Source organism: Eptesicus fuscus, chromosome 6, assembly GCF_027574615.1.
Source record: "Eptesicus fuscus isolate TK198812 chromosome 6, DD_ASM_mEF_20220401, whole genome shotgun sequence".
NCBI classification, from domain to species: domain Eukaryota; kingdom Metazoa; phylum Chordata; class Mammalia; order Chiroptera; family Vespertilionidae; genus Eptesicus; species Eptesicus fuscus.
Window position 1 is genome coordinate 89,199,764 of NC_072478.1, and position 16,735 is coordinate 89,216,498.

The 16,735-nt window shown below is 40.7% G+C and overlaps 1 long non-coding RNA gene across 2 annotated transcripts in view; it reads left to right on the top strand.

The window, feature by feature from the left end:
• The first annotated feature begins 210 nt into the window (after positions 1–210).
• Positions 211–16,735, top strand: part of LOC129149507 (uncharacterized) — a 32,616-nt gene continuing 16,091 nt past the window's right edge. Inside the window, exon 1 of one of the 2 annotated variants that reach the window (XR_008556417.1) lies at positions 211–299. This is a non-coding gene — a long non-coding RNA (uncharacterized LOC129149507). Of the gene's footprint in view, positions 300–733; positions 942–16,735 lie in introns of those variants that run through there. The other variant, XR_008556416.1, reaches the window with a different exon arrangement.

The following is a 16,735-nucleotide window of genomic DNA, read 5'->3' on the forward strand; positions in this document are numbered from 1 at the left end:
CCCCCTGGTGTGCCAGTGTGGCAACGTGACGACATCACATTTCCTGCCTTCCGTTGCTTCCCCTCAAGCCAAGGGTGGAGGCTCTCTCCTGCCCATCACAGTCCACATAGACTCATTGCTCTATGACTCAATAATAGGAACATGACCCCAGGTGTTATGAATATACAGTTCATAGTGTACGAGAGAGGAAGGTTCCATTTGCCGCTCGATATTTCTGTCTAAACCCTGTGATTTTAAAGGGAATCCAGGAAAACTATATACAGTTGATTTTCCCATTGGGGCCAATTAATTTTTTAATGGTAACGCATAGTTTCTTTTTAATGAACCTTTGAACTAGTTCAGTGGACCCTTTAGCTAGTTCTGACTTTGTCTGAAAAGCAAAATGTTTCCTCTGGTTTGCGGCGAGAAAGCAGTCTGTTGACATTGATCTTGCAAAATTCCAAAGGAAAGAAGGAGCGTGACTGAACTGTGAAGTTCTAAGTAAAGTTAGAGACAAGGGGAGCAGTTGAGAAGGGGGTGTGTGGGAGGAGTATTGATCGATGGGGAGTCAATTTTTCATCAGTATAATAATAAGGGAGGAAATAAGATGCTGTCATGAGAGTAAGGAAGGATCCAGGTAATGGTATGTGATGTCCTCTGGGAGGAAAGGAATATATTCAATCAATAAGGTTAACAAGTACCAGGATGTGAGCCAGGAGTGGGTGACAGTTTACTAGAGAGCTGTGAACAAGTCGTCATTGCCAAGAGCCTACTGGCTGAAATGGAGCAGGAGGAGCCGACCCATAAAGCAGGAAGCTCCTACTTTAGAGCGCCTGCGCTGACCCCCAGCCTCCATCTCCAAACGGCTCCTGGATTAGCCCTATGGGTGGGCGTGTGCTTCCACATCCTCTCCAAAGGGAATGTCCATCACACCGGTGCTTTTCTTCAAGCTAAATGCTGAGGTAATGCATGAGGCCTTTGCTTCTGAGCTGGATATTTTTTGTTGTCTTTCATTTTTTGGTTCCTGAGCTTTTGCCAAGATAACTCAAATGAAGTTACATGCCTCCTGCTGTGGTGTGGTAGCTGTCCCCTGGCCGGCCAGGTGGGTCCCCAACTTGGTTGAACCCATAGAGGGTTGAACCCTCTAGTTAGGAAGTCCATGCCCCTGAAATCTGAGATGGGCACCTAACGGTCACTGTACCGGATGTGAGACATTGGGCAAGATACTTAACCTCTCCAGGCCTCAGTTTCCTGACCTATCTAATGGGGAACACAGATGGTTAAGTCTCAAAGGTTAGAGAACTTGTTGTTTGTGGAAGAGTTAGAATACCTTGGGTGCTAAAACTAATTAATTCCCTTCAAACCTGATCATGCAAATCTTGTAGATGATGGCTGTGACCTTTCTCTTATTTGAAAGGAAACAGCATATTGAATGTATTTTGAGAAATAACTTAGATCCCGATGCTATCTATGTCCTTGGCATTCTGAGAGGAACAGTGAGCAAGAAAAATATTGATGCTGCTAACCTGAAAATAAAGGCGATGTATGTACCCCAGGACTATTCCACTAATGAGTAATTTTCTATCTTTGCAATTTTAATACTAGAAGTCTAGATAATTTTTAAGGGCCGTGTCACCATATTTTGTTTCTCTAAATTGCAGAATCAGAATACATTGTATCAAAGATCTGAAGTATCCTCAGTTAGGAGAGTGTTCAGAGTAATGCAGTGGAATCTCAGTGCCGGAATGTACCCTCTGCTAACCTCTGCCTATTGCTGCTTATGTATCACAGACAATAGGGGACTTGTTGCCTCTCAAGGCTGTTTATTCTCATCTGAACTTGGACTGCTTGGGCTGTTCTATGTAAACTCAGTATAAGAAAGATAGGCCTGACTCCTTGCAACTTCAAGAAATTCAGTTCTTGCTGTCACAAGGTACATGATGAATTGTTCCTTAACAAGGCATTCCCCTCCTTTGATTCAAAGAGGATACATAGATCTTAGAATCTTTTCTTCCCAGTTAAATCACCTGAGGTTGTCTAGCTATTCTACATGAAACACAGTTTTCAGATCTTTTTTTTTTTTCCTCATGGCAACTGCCCTCTTAAAACACTGGCCTGGCAGTCTAGTGTCCTCCTAGGATGGCACCCAGAAAAAAATGCATAGGCTTCTAATCTGAATTCTACATCTCATGGTTCTCATAATCTCGGGTGCATTTCAAATAGCCTCAACCTTCTTTTCACAGAAGCTCCTGCCTGGTCACATCTTCCTATTTCCTACGTGTACACTTGGTTAAATTATGTATTTAAGATCTTTACATCTTTCTATTTGCTGGTCTGGAGATAATTTTCATCTGGGTTGTTTTTTCCCCCAGCCAGAAAAATACCTGCTCATCTCAAAGGATGTTTTGCAAAGAAAAGAGTTTGGATTTTGTTATATTGGGCCAGGTCCTTCAACTCCCTGAGCCATTATGTAAAATGGGCAAAAAGCTAAGACCTACCAAACAACCAATAGTGATTGTTAAGAAGATTTAAAGAGTTATACACATTCTAGTGCAATGCCAGGCCCATAAGTAAGTACTTAACAAATGGTCCAAATTATCCATTAATAGTGGTAGATAGTGACTCCCAGAGAAGTCAAACCCATGATCCCTCAAGTAAATCATTTTTATTTTTCCAAATTTACACACACCAGAAGTTATTTGTGTCTAGCCATTGGCTTTATGGCCGCTGGTTTCATCCTAGGAGGAAAATGGTTACCAACCTCTGTGAATAACCTTAGTCTAATACTTTAAGCTTTTACATCCTGCCAAGGTAGAATAACTATAGCCATTGTCTTAAAATTCATTTGTTAATCTCATTTTTCAAAGCAGAGAAAGGAAACATGGGAATTTTGTCTTCAGCCTTTTGAGGTAACAGTGTTTCTCATTTTCTGTGTCTTAAAACTTTAATGGATTTAAAAACATTATCAGAAGGAAAGAGAACCATCTTTTTAATTATAGAAGATTCTAGTTTATCTACATATACACTGTGTTCAGTAAAGAGATTATCTTCTGGAAGTGAATACTCCTGATGTAAATTGAGATTCAAGAGCTTGTGTTTTAGCTTTGCTCTGAAATTATGCAGCCTACTTGTATGCATATTGTCAGAATTCTGCAAATATTGTTCTGCTTCAGACTACATGTTGGCTTACTCCATGGTTCCTTGTGAGAAATGGGGTTGCATGCATAATTACAAATTATGTTTTTATATTTTCATAACATTTCATTTTAATAAGCAATAATACACACACACACATATAGTAACCCTCACCCAAAGGTATTTTTTTCCATTTATTTTTAGAGAGAACTATTGATGGGTTGTCTTCTACATATACCCTGACCAGGATTGGGCCTGCAGCCCAGATACATGCCCTAGACCAGGAATTGAACCCAGACCCTTTGTCAGAGGTTTGACGCTCTAACCACTAAGCAAAACTGGCCAGGGCAGCAATACCACATTTTTTAATACAGTATTTATCTTACTCTTTGATTATGAGGAGTTATTTTCCCATTTTACAGCTAAGCAAACTGAGGCTACTCTTTTCCTAATCCAGAGTCTTTAGATGTAGTTAACTGTTCTCTTCTAAAGGAGAGAAAACAATGACTATTAAATGAATAAAAGAGCCAGTAAAGCAATAGCAATTTGATATTATAATTCAAGGTTGATAGAAATGTTCCAATGTTCATAGGACATTTGCTGTGGATAGTAAGGTTTGGTTTCTCTGCAGCCTTTTTTTCAGTTACTCACCATCCATCCATAATAGATATTAATAGATATAACAGAGCCATGAAAGCAAAAGGAGTTTTAAAAAGTCATCTATGGTATGTGGCTGAGCAAGCAGATGTTTGATGTTCATGGTACCCTCATCCAGTCCCTTTATTCTAGCTGAAATCACTCTTCCTCTTCACTAGGCTACAGTTTCTCTAACCTGTTTCATGAATGGTCTTTACACAAGCGTGAAAACCATGAACAACTGCCACATGGGCATTTCTCACATGACAGGTTGAGTTGTATAAGAAATCTGCCTTGCCCTGAGGCCATCCATGTGGGGCACACTAGAAAAGACTGTAAGCATTCTGAATGGAAAATGAGGAAACAATGCTGGAACACAAGACGGTGTGTCACCACTAAGAGAGCTGCTATTATTTCAACAAGCTTACCTTTGGGAGGGGGCTCTGCACAGGGGAACATACATTAGGTAGTCATCCACATCTAGGTGGTATTTATAAACCAAAAATAGATGAGGTCAGCAGGGGATAAGTGTAAAGAAAGAAAGAGGATGGAGGCATGGCTTAGTCCCACAAGAAGGAGAGAAAGGAGCATAGGGGATGAAAATGGAAGAGAGTAGAAGCAAAACCAGGGCCATGTGTTATCCAGGAGGATCTGATTTCATATTCAATGCTATAAAAAGGGCAAGAAAGGTGGGAGGGGCCATGGAACACGGATTTGGCAGGTCTAGAGCAGTGGTGATCCTGAATAGCATAGTTCTGAAAGAGAAGGGAGAGTGGGTTCCAGAGGAAATTAGACAATCTTGTCACAGTTTCCAAGATTACAGTGGGATTGAGTATGAGATGTAGTCTTTTCCAGGCTAGCAGGATCTGCCTCAGCTTCTTCTGAACTCTGTCCCAAAGGAAAATGGGGATATTCCTCATCCATAGGAGTAGCCTACAGAACACTCAGTACTGAGGTCTGAGGTTTGTAGTCTCATATTCCTACTAGTTTTTTTATTAGGCTCAGTCTAAAAACATCTATAAAAGATTCGGCAGATGTTTACTCACTTTTCATATATGTTTTCTAATTTCCAACAACTCTTTGAGAATAAATAGTATTCTTTTCCAAGTGTTATAGGTAAGGGATCGATTGGGGACTCACAGAGATTAAGTCCCTTTACCAAGATGTGACATAAGTGCAATAGGGTTGTGAACCGTGTGGTTTGATTTTACTGCCTCCCCAATTAGGTACTTACAATGTGCATTATGCTTTCCTGGTCCTAGACATTCGCACCTGAAATTTCCTATGCAGAGGAAAACATTAAATTAACCACGCTATACCTTTAGCAAAGAAGGGAGCACACTCATCAGTCATTAGCAAGTGAAACAGAAGCTAAAGAAGGCTGCTGGGAAGAAAGGAAAATAGAATGACTCATGAAACTTTCCCCCAAAGGATTATATATAAAAGAGAATTGAGGAGGAATTATTGAGCGGTAGTTTCCTATGTTGAGCTAGGGTCTCTTCTAGAAAGGCTTGAGGATTAATGAGTTAATCATTCAGTGACATTTAATTAAAAACTGGGAATCTAATCAATGGCTGACCCTTAGAAACATTGGGGTGCTGGTCTGGCTACTTGCCTGGACTATCCAACTGTAATTAGCAATTATCGCAGCTGGATAACCCTGTGCTCCTGGGAAATTTCAAAAAGGAATAGCTATTTGTAAGTGGGAATTCTACCTTTTGCCTCCATCACTTGGTATTAGGCAGTATGTTTATTCAGTTTTCAATGTCTCATTGATGGGAAGAGCTTGCCTTAGACCAACAATTACTGTAATGAGGAGAAATAATGAAGCTCTCCTAAAGGCAGGTCCAAGATCTCAAATGTCCTTCATTTTCACAATTTCCTACCTTCCTGTCACTCTGAAACGTTGCCTTATTTCATTGTATTAATTGTAGTTCTTTCTTGACTAAGTGGAAAAAGAAACCCAACTCAGCATGAAGAAGAATTGTTTTTGCCTCAACTTGAACCTGAGAGTTTTCAATGAAAATTGTTTTCTCAGAGTAAAGAGGAGCCTCTACTCTGACTTTCAATGATGTCTTCTTTTGACCCCCACTTTCAAAGGTGTAGATTCAAATTGTTGCTTTGCCTCTTTGCATCCATGGCCCAGTGATTTAATCATTTTGAGGCTATTTCAGAGGGGACGGTCAGAAAAGGCCTTTCTGTAGTGGTATCATTGAACTAGGAGTCAAAGGATCCTATTTCATGATAATTAGAAATGGGAGAGAAGCTTTGGGCCAATGTGGCTGAACTCATAAGCCCCAGGAAGAATGGCACATGCTGGGTCAGAGAGACAGACGGGGACAGACCACACAGGACCTTATAGATAGAGAGGTACAAGAGGACTATAGTCTATATGCAAGGGCACTCTATGATAGGGTTTTGAGCACTGGAGTGACATGAAACTCTGTTGAATTTCTGTGTTGATGACTTATTAGGAGTAAATGCAAGTTGAGTGCTTAGCACAAAGGCTGGCTTGTAGTCTGAGAAATGTCAGCTGTTATCTTTATGGTTGTTCTCCGTGAGGAGCATCCTTAGGAGGGTCGGTCAGAATTTTCCATGAAAGCAGGGCTTGGCCTCAAATCACTATCCTTGGCCCCCAAAGCATCTAGTCCAGTTCTGTAGGAAGATGTGCTCTCACCATTCCCCACCCTCTCAACCTGTGGAATAATGTCATTGGCCACGATGCGTGTTGTCTATCATAGGTGTGTTGGGTAGAAATAATGGTGAGGACTTCTGCATTTCTATCTAATCTCCTCCTGCAGAATTACACTGCCCCTGGGATCAAATCAAATTCTGGTTTGGAATACAGATCATTAGAGAACCCATTTCTAAACCAAATGGAGAAAACCAATATTTGCAGATAAGGCACTTTTCAGGGAACTCATTATAACCTCAATTGTAAAAGCTGTGCAACGGAAAGCAAGTTACATTTTCTGACTTGTTTATTTGCCACTGTTAATAATGCCAAGAAGTGGCCTTGGATGACACTGGATGCATGGGAAAGCATCCCAAAAGTTTCATCTCATTTGACCTTCTCTGCATTCTGATGACTTCCAGCTTTGGGGGAAATCATGAAAATTGTGTGACGTGGCCAGCCCCACAAGTGAGCTCCTAACAGGGACCCATCCTTGCAAATCACAGTCTGGCATGGTTTCCCTTATCCCCAGTGGCTGCTGCCACCACTAGCCCTATGTTCCCTTCATGGCATTATGGAGGGCAGGGATAGTTCAAAGTGCTACATAGAGCTGGGATTTCTAAAATGCCATGTGGAAAGTGTGCCAGTATTAATTTCATGGTATTCTGAGAAGGCAAGAACTCTGAATTTGAGTTCTTAACAGAGAGGAAATATAAGTCTTCGTAATGTATGAGAAGCCCAGGTTTCACTTAGAAGCCAACTGAGTTTGGAAAGGATTTGCTCTCTGGCACATGAAGGTGTGGAGAATGAGCTGGCCAGATTTATTGTGTTTTCAAGCTATACTGTTCATCAGTCTTTTCAATGAATATCCCCATGTAAAAGCGGAACTGATAGTATGAGGACATTTAGGGAGTAGACCACAATAGGATTCTCTCTGGTAGCATGAGTCAGTATCCTGTTTGTTTTTTATTTTGTGAAGTATGTATTCAAGTACACTTATAGGGCAGCCCATGCATTTTAAGTCAAGCATTTGAATAATGTTTATCCAGTGACTATAGCTATGCAATTACCATCCAGGTGAAGGGATGGAACATCTCCAGCACCCAAGAAACTGTCCTTGCGTCACTCCCAGTCTCCACCACATTCTCAGGAAACCACTATTCTGATTCTCTAACCTCAAATAAATTTTTCTGATTTTGAAGGGGTGGATATGATGTGGTATGACATTGGCAGTGCATTTTTTACCCAGCTTCCTTGAGGTACCATATACATAACATAAAATGCAACCATTAAAAGTATGCAATGTTTATGGTAAACCTAGAGAGTTGGGCAACTTCCTAATTTAGTGTCAGAACATATCTATCCTCTTGAGAAATTCCCTCTACTTGCTTCCAGTGAATCACTACTCTTATTCCCACTTCCCGCCCTAGATAACCAGCAATCTGTGTCAGTGAATTGGCCTTCTCTGGAAAATTTGTAAAATAAAAGTGGATAGTATTTGGTCTCTTATGTCTGGCTTCTCTCGCTTTGCATCATGGTGTTGAGATTCATCCGTGTGTAGAATGAGTCAGTAGTTTTTTGTTTTATTTTTCTGGATTAGTAATATTTCATGGTATGGATTTCATGTATCTATTTATCATGTGATACACATTTGAATCAACTCCTTAGAAGTTGAATTGCTGGATCATATTACAAGTATATCTTGAACATTTTAAGAAACTCTATTTATAACAATGCCTGTACCATTTTACATTCCCATTAGCAAGTTATGGGGGTTTTAGATTTTCCACATCCTTGCCAACAGTTAGTCTTGGCAATCTCTTTGAGTAGAGCCATACTTGCAAAGGCATAGGGTTGCATTATAGTGTCATCTGCATTGCCCTAATGATTAATCATATTGAATATCTTTCCCTGTGTTTACAAGCCATTTATATATTGTCTGTAATGAAATTTAGACTCTAAAAGTTTGCTCATGTAAAAATGTAATCAGGTTCTTATTGGGTTGTAAGGATTCTTTATGTATTCTGGATAGAAGTCATTTATTAGATATATAATTTGCAAATAGTCTGTGGCTGTTTTCCTACTTTGTGGCTTTTCTCTTTATTTACCTAATGGTATACTTGGAAGAATAAAGGTTTTTTATTTGGAGAAAATCCAGTTTATCTTTTTTTCTTTTTTTGGATAAGCTTTTGGTGTCGTGTCTAAGAAATCTTTGTGTACTCTGCGGTCCCAAAGAATGTGTGCTATGCTTTGTTTCGGAAGTTTTACATTTGTAGCTGTCACATTTCTGCCTGTGATGCATGTTCAGTTTCTTGTGTAAAGTAAGGGCCCATGTTTGTGTATGAATATGCAATGAGCCCAGCATCATCTGTTGGAAAGACTTTCCCTTGACATGAGCATAATGTAAGGGTGATTCTTGACTTTTTGCTGTCCTGTGGGTCTGTATGTTTATCCTTATGTCAGCACCTACTGCACTGTTGTGATTGCAGTACCTTTATAGTAAGTTTAGAAATCAGGTAGTGTTGGCCTTTCAATGTGTTGTTCTCTTTCAGAATTGTTTTGGCTCTTCTAGGTCCTTTGTCTTTTCATAGATCTATTACAGTCAACTTGTCCATTTCCCTCACCCCTCTAAGACTAAAAAAATAGCATCCCAGAAGTATGATAGGAATTGCATGGAACCTATGGAAGCATTTGGATAGAACTGTTATCTTCACCATATTCAGTCTCACAACCCATGAATTTGGCATGTCTCTCCAGTTAATTAGATCTCTTGTAACTGTGGCTGGCAACGTTCTGTAGTTTTTAGAATAGAGGTTTTTTTATTGTTCTTAACTGCATTCCCATGGATTTGATTCTTTTGGATTCAACTGCAAATGGAAAGCTTTCCTAATTGTATTTTCATATGTAATTGTTAGGGTATAGAAATGGAATGGAAGCAACACTAACATCACTTTCAGGTAACATGCTGCTATCTGCCAGTTATCTGTAAGCATCTTCATGTGCATACATTTACCAGACTATGAAAACTACACTTCAGATACGTCAGAATTCAGTGACTGCAATGCAGTTGGTGGATATGCAAATCAATTGCATTTTCATACACAAACAACAGTTAGCAAATACATATTTGAAACCATTCACATTAGAATCCTTACAACATTACATATCTAGGAAGACATCCATCGACAGATGCACAAAACCCATCCAAACCACAGAATATTACTGAGAGAAATACAAGAACACCTACATAAGGAAGGGTACTTCATACTCATGAATTCAATGCCCACTGTTTCACCAATATCATTTCTCTATTTCATCCCGATAAAAATTATTGCAGGCATTTTTTCCATAGAAATTGACACTCTGATTCCAAAACACCTGAAGAGTCCCAGAGGCGTGCTTACAGACATCAAAATTAATTCTTTAGCACCAGAAACTATAAAGAATGGTATTGATATGGGATGGATGTATAGACAATGGAATAGCCTATAGAACCCTCAAACCAATGGATATTTAGGTAATTACCTAATTCATGCACGTGCTTTCTAGTGGCAAAAACATCACCTGCACAGTGTCAGTACAATTGCCTTAAACAACACAGCTCATCCCCTACCTTACATCATACACACAAAGCCAGTTTGGTCTCTGGTCACTCCCAAATTATCAGAAATAAAGCAACCAAGTTCCCACACAATCCTATCTAATAAAGAGATAATATTCAAATTGACCATCACTCCAACACACAAGATGGCCAACAGGGGAGGGCAGTTGGAAGGGACCAGGCCTGAAAGGGAGGGCAGTTGGGGGCAATCAGGCCTGTAGAGGAGGGCAGTTGGGGGTGACCGGGCTGGCAGTGGAGGGCAGTTTTGGGGGACCAGGCCGGCAGGGGAGTGCAGTTGGGGGCAATCAGGCTGGCAGGGGCGTGGTTAGGGGGTGATCAGGCTAGCAGGCAGAAGCAGTTAGGGGCAATCAGGCAGGCAGGTGAGCGGTTGGGAGCCAGCAGTCCTGGATTGTGAGAGGGATGTCCAACTGCCCAGTGGGATCAGGCCTAAATGGGCAGTCGGACATCCCTCGAGGGGTCCCGGATTGGAGAGGGTGCAGGCTGGGCTGAGGGACATGCTCCCGCCCCCCCCTCCCCCCGCCATGCATGAATTTCATACACCGGGCCTCTAGTAATATATAACAGAACAACTTCATGACCTGGATGGAGATAGCATGGTCTAACAAAAAATTCTTAACAGGAACCAAATAACAACACTAATCATAAAAAAAATTCCATTACATTGGACTTCATTAATATTCTGCTTCAGGTTCTTTTGTTTGTTCTTTTTTTTTTTTTTTTTTGCCCATCTCTTTGAAGATTCAAGAATCAAACATAAAATACACTAGTTTTCAGTCCATCCTGGCACATTATTTACCAGTTTAGCACATTATAGAACTTAAAATGACATTTGTGCTTTAAATGATTACAAAACGTTGCATAAAGGCATTCAAATTGCATTACCATATAAAGTCCAGCTTATCAATTTCATGCTACTACATATTATGATGTAGAATACTATTACAAATGTATTACTATAGTTCCCTTTAAACCATGTTCTCCTGTGCTATTGGACATCTGACCAAATTCAACTGAAAGTTTTCAAAATTTATCTCTGCATTTGTAAAAGAAGATTGCAATTTGACAATATACTCTCCCCTTTTATCACAACTTACCTACATACTCTTCTTTCTCCCTCTCTTCTTCCTCATTGCCCAGAAAAAACAAAATTTTCCACAACAACCATACTTGCTATTGATTATATGTAGTTTGGTGATTCTTCATAAGCAAAATCATACAATTATTTATTTTTATTTTTTCTTTATTGATTAAGGTATTACATATGTGTCCTTATCTCCCCACTCATTTCCTCACTCCCCTGGTGTCTGTGTCCACTGGTTAGGCTTATATGATGCATACAAGTCCTTTGGTTGATCTCTCCCCTTTACACCCACCCTCCTCTATCTTCCCTCTGAGGTTTGACAGTCTGATAGATGCTTCTCTGTCTCTGGATCTGTTTTTGTTCATCAGTTTATGTTGTTCATTATATTCCACAAATGAGTGAGATCATGTGATATTTGTCTTTCTCTGACTGACTTATTTCACTTAGCATAGTGCTCTCCAGTTCCATCCATGCTGTTGCAAATGGTAAGAATTCCTTCTTTTTTACAGCAGCATAGTATTCCATTGTATACTCACATTTAGAAAAGTAATTGGATGACAGTTTCCTTGAAGTCATGCACTATCTCAGATACATTCAGGTTATCAATCTGACATGGCCAACAATACCATTCATCACACACTTAATCTGCAGGACTCCAAACAGGACCACCGCTAAGCGGGAAAGGTCTTGTGAGTAGCAAAGTGAGCACCACTGGTGCCTATAAAGGCCTGGCATCTACCTCAAAGCACCACGTACAGCACTGAGTGTTCTGTAGGACCTTGGCTAAGAATGGGTAAGGCAACTGGGACTAGAGGCCTCAGAAGCCAGACTAAAAAGATTGGCAAATGATCACATTTTCTTGTAACATAAGAAAAAGAGCACCTCACAGACTAGAATTAGAGAAGGGCATTCACAGCAGGGGAAATGGTACTTCATCATGGTATAAAGAATGATGGGGCCCTAGCCAGTTTGGCTCAGTGGATAGAGCATCGACCTGTGGACTAAAGGGTCCCAGGTTCAATTCTGGCCAAGGGCACATGCCCGGGTTGTGGGCTCGATCCCCCCCCCACCCCCAAGTAGGGGGTGAACAGGAGGCAGCCAATCAATGATTCTCTCTCATAATTGATGTTTCTATCAATCTCTCTCCCTTCCGCTCTGAAATCAATAAAAAAAATATATTTTTTTTAAAAAAAGAATGATGAAATGCTCAAGGGGAGAGATGTCCTGCATGGTGAAGGGGGAAAGTATGGAAAAGATTTAACCAGGAGGAATAACTAGCAGTAGAGGAGATTAGTGGAGTAAATTCAGATCCTGGATTAGGAAGGGCTTTGTATAAACCTACTAATACATTTGGATTTCATTCTGGAGGCAAAATTTTGAGTAGTGGATTACTCCTTCTAAATCTCTGAATCTGATCATTCTAAAAACACAAACAACCTAAATGAATGCTAGAAGCTGATGTGGGACACTCCCTTTACTTTGATTGGCAAACAGTGCATGCTCATTGTAAAATATCACACGGGGCATTGATGTGTCAGGGAAAGTGAATGACAGCCACCCTCGCACAGCCGTACCTCTTAGCTAATCAGTGTTAAGACCTAGGTATTTATCACTGCATCCTTTTATCTACAATGAAAACATATCAAATATATGCATGTCCACACACAGTTCATTGTATAAAAATTAGATTTTACTATAGTCATTGCCCTCAAACTTGCTTTTCAACTTCAAAAGATAGTAATTACAAACAATGATACTAGTGCCTGATGTTTTTGAGATTTCACAAGGTACCTGGTGCTATTCTAAGGATTTCATTTGCATTACATGTATGTCCTTTAACTCTTGCTGCAATCCTGTGGTTAGTGCCATTATTTTCTCCATTTACAGGCAAGGAGACTGAGACTCATTGACATTATGTAACTTCCCCTAGGTCAGGCCCACCAGCTAGTAAGTGATGGAGCCAGACTCTGAACCCGTGCCCTGAACCACTAGACCAGGGGCACCATTCAGGGGGATGAGGGCTGCCAGTGATGATGTAACAAGGAGTCAGAAGAGAAGAAAACAATCACAAAAATTGTTGAGGCAAAAATCTCTGCAGCCCAGTAATTCATTGTATGTGTTGGGTTGAAGTTGAAATTCCAGGTTTCTAGCCCTGCGGTAAAAGATGATGATTTTCAAAGAAGTCCATAAACTGGGATCAGTTTGAGGGGCACGTTTGGGGCTGGGAGAGAGGACCATTTTCTCCATTTCCCTGCATTCCAGCTGGCTTTCAAAACAGGAACTTAGGGATGTGTTCCAGAGAAAGTTCCTATCCTTTCCCTCTCGGAATTTCTCCCTTCAAAAAGAATATCATCTGCTTTCTTGTGGAGATAAGACAAAGAATTTCCTGCAATGCTTGTGCTACTTGGCACGGGACTAGGCAGTTAAATATAATTTGGGATGTCTGAGGGGGTGAGAAATCCCATTTGGGAGCCCATCCCAGGACTCCTCCTCCTATCTACCTTTACCAGGAAGATGCTAATATTTTTGGCTTCCTCCTCTTTTTTTTTCTCTCCACTAGTTCTGACCTTGATGGGGAGTCAGGGTGGAATCAATTACTGCATTCAGAACCAAATAGTGGTCCCCTGAATTGGGTGCTCTCATAGAACGTTCACAAGGAGGAAATAGTCATATAAGAATCTTCCAACAAAGTGCCAGGTGTTGGCCCATAAGGACTTGGAAATATAGGTCTGTAGTTTACAAGATATAAACAGAGAGAGACTGTGAGGACAGAAGATGGGCGGGGGGGGGGGGGGTCCAGAATTCCCAAGTAAGCTATTTGGAATATATTCTCTGGCCTATTGGAAGACAGGGAGGCTCTAAGTCAATGTATATGTTGAAATGTACATGTGATGGTTGATTTATTATTATGTTCAGCTGACATCTACTGAAACTTGGAGGTAATATAGCAATGGTTGATTTCTCTTCTTTCTCCTGTACCATGGGCCTTTCTCAGGGCTCCTATAAACATATCTCACTGTGGCATTTAGAGAGGTGGAAAGAGAGGGCAGATGTCTGAAGATGAATTGCTATAATACTGCAGCTGTATTAAACTGTCATAAGCAATATTCCCATCCGGCCCGCGGATACAATACTGGCTTTAAACAACGCCTCAGGACTCAGTCCAGGACCCTAAATTATGTCTGGCTTTAGCCACTTGTTACAGAGCTACGATGGATGTATGGGCATTAACCATGCCATCAGAATCCCTCTGGGATGTCGATAGACATGAAACATGTAGATACAATGCTACAATTCAGATTGACGTAGCAAAAAATGGATTAGTAAAAAATGGATTAGCAGGAGATGCAGTATGTCTTGGTAGAGCTTGGCCTGGGTTGATTCCCTGTGGCCTTTGAAAACCAGGCATAACCCTCAAGCTTTCCCACTGGTCCACTCTGTTGTTGAATTGAGCTGGAGATCAGAAACATCATTCCTAGGTCCATGTATGTAATGGTAAATCAATAGCTTGTGACGTGTCTTCTCACCAAGAATGAGGGTTTTAAAATTATAGGAATTCTGTGGCACCTTACAGTTCTGATAGGTTTGGGTCAAATGACTGTTTTATATCAAATAAATAGGGCTTTCTGTTATATTTGGGGCTCTCTTTTCTATAAGTCTCCGTCTTTTATTTCTCTGCCAAACATAACTATAGGAAACTCAACATTAGTTAAGTGTCGTTAATTTTGTTGCCTGTGGGAACAATGGTGTGCTTATGTAAGAGAATAGCTTTTTATTTATGCTGGTATAAAAAGGTTGCTTTTATTTTTAGTGGGAAATATCATGTGAGGTGTGTAAATATCATAACTGCTCATGCTCTATGACTTGCAAAGTAAGACTATCACTTTCACATATATGATCTTGTTGGCCCTTGGCTTTCTAATGCCTTTAGGCTTAGATTTAAAATTCTGAAAATACCTACAAGGTCCTACATCCTCTGGCCCCAGGCTAATCCCTCAGTGTTCTTCTGTGCCACTCTCTCCTTTGATTAGGAAATTTCAGCCTCTTGGAGTCTATGACATCTCATGTTCTTTGCCTCCTCAGAGTCTTTGCAAATGCCGTTCTTTTGAAACCTACATTACTACTCTTTTCGCCATATCTTGACAGCCATTTAGTAACCAACTCTTATTTATACGTAGAACTACTCAGCTTTGACTTGGTTATGTGGAGAAATAAACACACCGGACCCCTCCCCCCTCCCCGATCATGATAGCTTACAGGAATAATGGTGCATTTCTTGATCTTCTCTCGACTCTCACAACAGCCTTCTAAGGACCTTGGGAAGTGTATTGCCTTCACCGGCCTTTCTCCCTCACCTATAAAATGGCTGCATGGTATATCCTTCCCATTTCTTAGACCTTTCCACTGTACTAGGTTATAATCCAAAGTCCTTAAGCATGACCTGTGTCACCTGACCCCATCCCAGAACTCTGGCCTTACTTTGAATCCCTTTCTCTCCTTAATTTGCTACCACAGCAGTTGTCTCACTCTGACTCTTTGCAAGCACTCCATCTTTCAGGGTCATGTGATGTTTCTTAGTTCTAGAAGACTTTGATCCCCACTCTACAACTAGCAAGCTTCTCTCCAGGTCCCAGCTAAAACACTCACAGAAAAGTCTTTTGAATTTTCCAATTTAAAAGAGCTTTACTGCTCATAGGAAGTGGCTCTGATAGTTATCTGAACTTATTTTCCTCATCTTTACAATGGGTATAAGAACTGTGCCTGCCTCAAAAAGCTGTTACAAGGATGATGTTCATTATTGTAAAGGGCTAAAAAAAATTAAGTACTTAGTAAATGATTATTATAATAATACTAGAGGCCTGATGCATGGACTTGTGCACTGGTGGGGGACATGGCCTGTGGGATCCGCCCACTGTGGGAGCGCCACTCATCCTAGTCAGCCAAGCGGCGCTCCCACTGTAGGAGCATACCGACCACCTGGGAGCAGCTCCTGCATTGAGCATCTTCCCCCTGGTGGTCAGTGCGCGTCATAGGGACTGGTCGACTGGGTGTTCTGGTCATTCTGCCATTTGGTCGCTGGGCTTTTATATACATATATTTCTAATAATTTACTATCATAGTTTTGTGTGTATATTTCTGAATACTGCCTTTTCCAGTTGAAAGGCATTTTGAAGATCTTAATGAATCATTCCCCTACCTCTGAAATCCTTTCTGATATTCCTAACAGTCACCTAAATCTTCTTTGAAACATTCCTTGAAAGACTTTACTTTATTACAAAGCAACCTTCAATTTCTGTAGATTTGTGTTCCTATAAATTCCACCACTTAACTCTAGAACAAAACAATTACATTCCCTTTTCCAAATGACAACTGTGGCTTTCCTGGCAGCCCAAGCAACGCTATTTCTAGTGCCAGTATCCCTGGTCTCTCTACCATCACCCTTCAGTCAACTTTCAAATCTGGAGTAATCTTGGATGCCACCTTCTCCATGTGAGTCTATAAGTTTGTTTCAGTGATAAATACGTGGAGATGTTGAATGTGTGGGTTTGAGCTGATGCAAGTGAGCAGGTGAGGAGGGGCTCTGCCAGCATAAAGAGGTAGGCCTTTC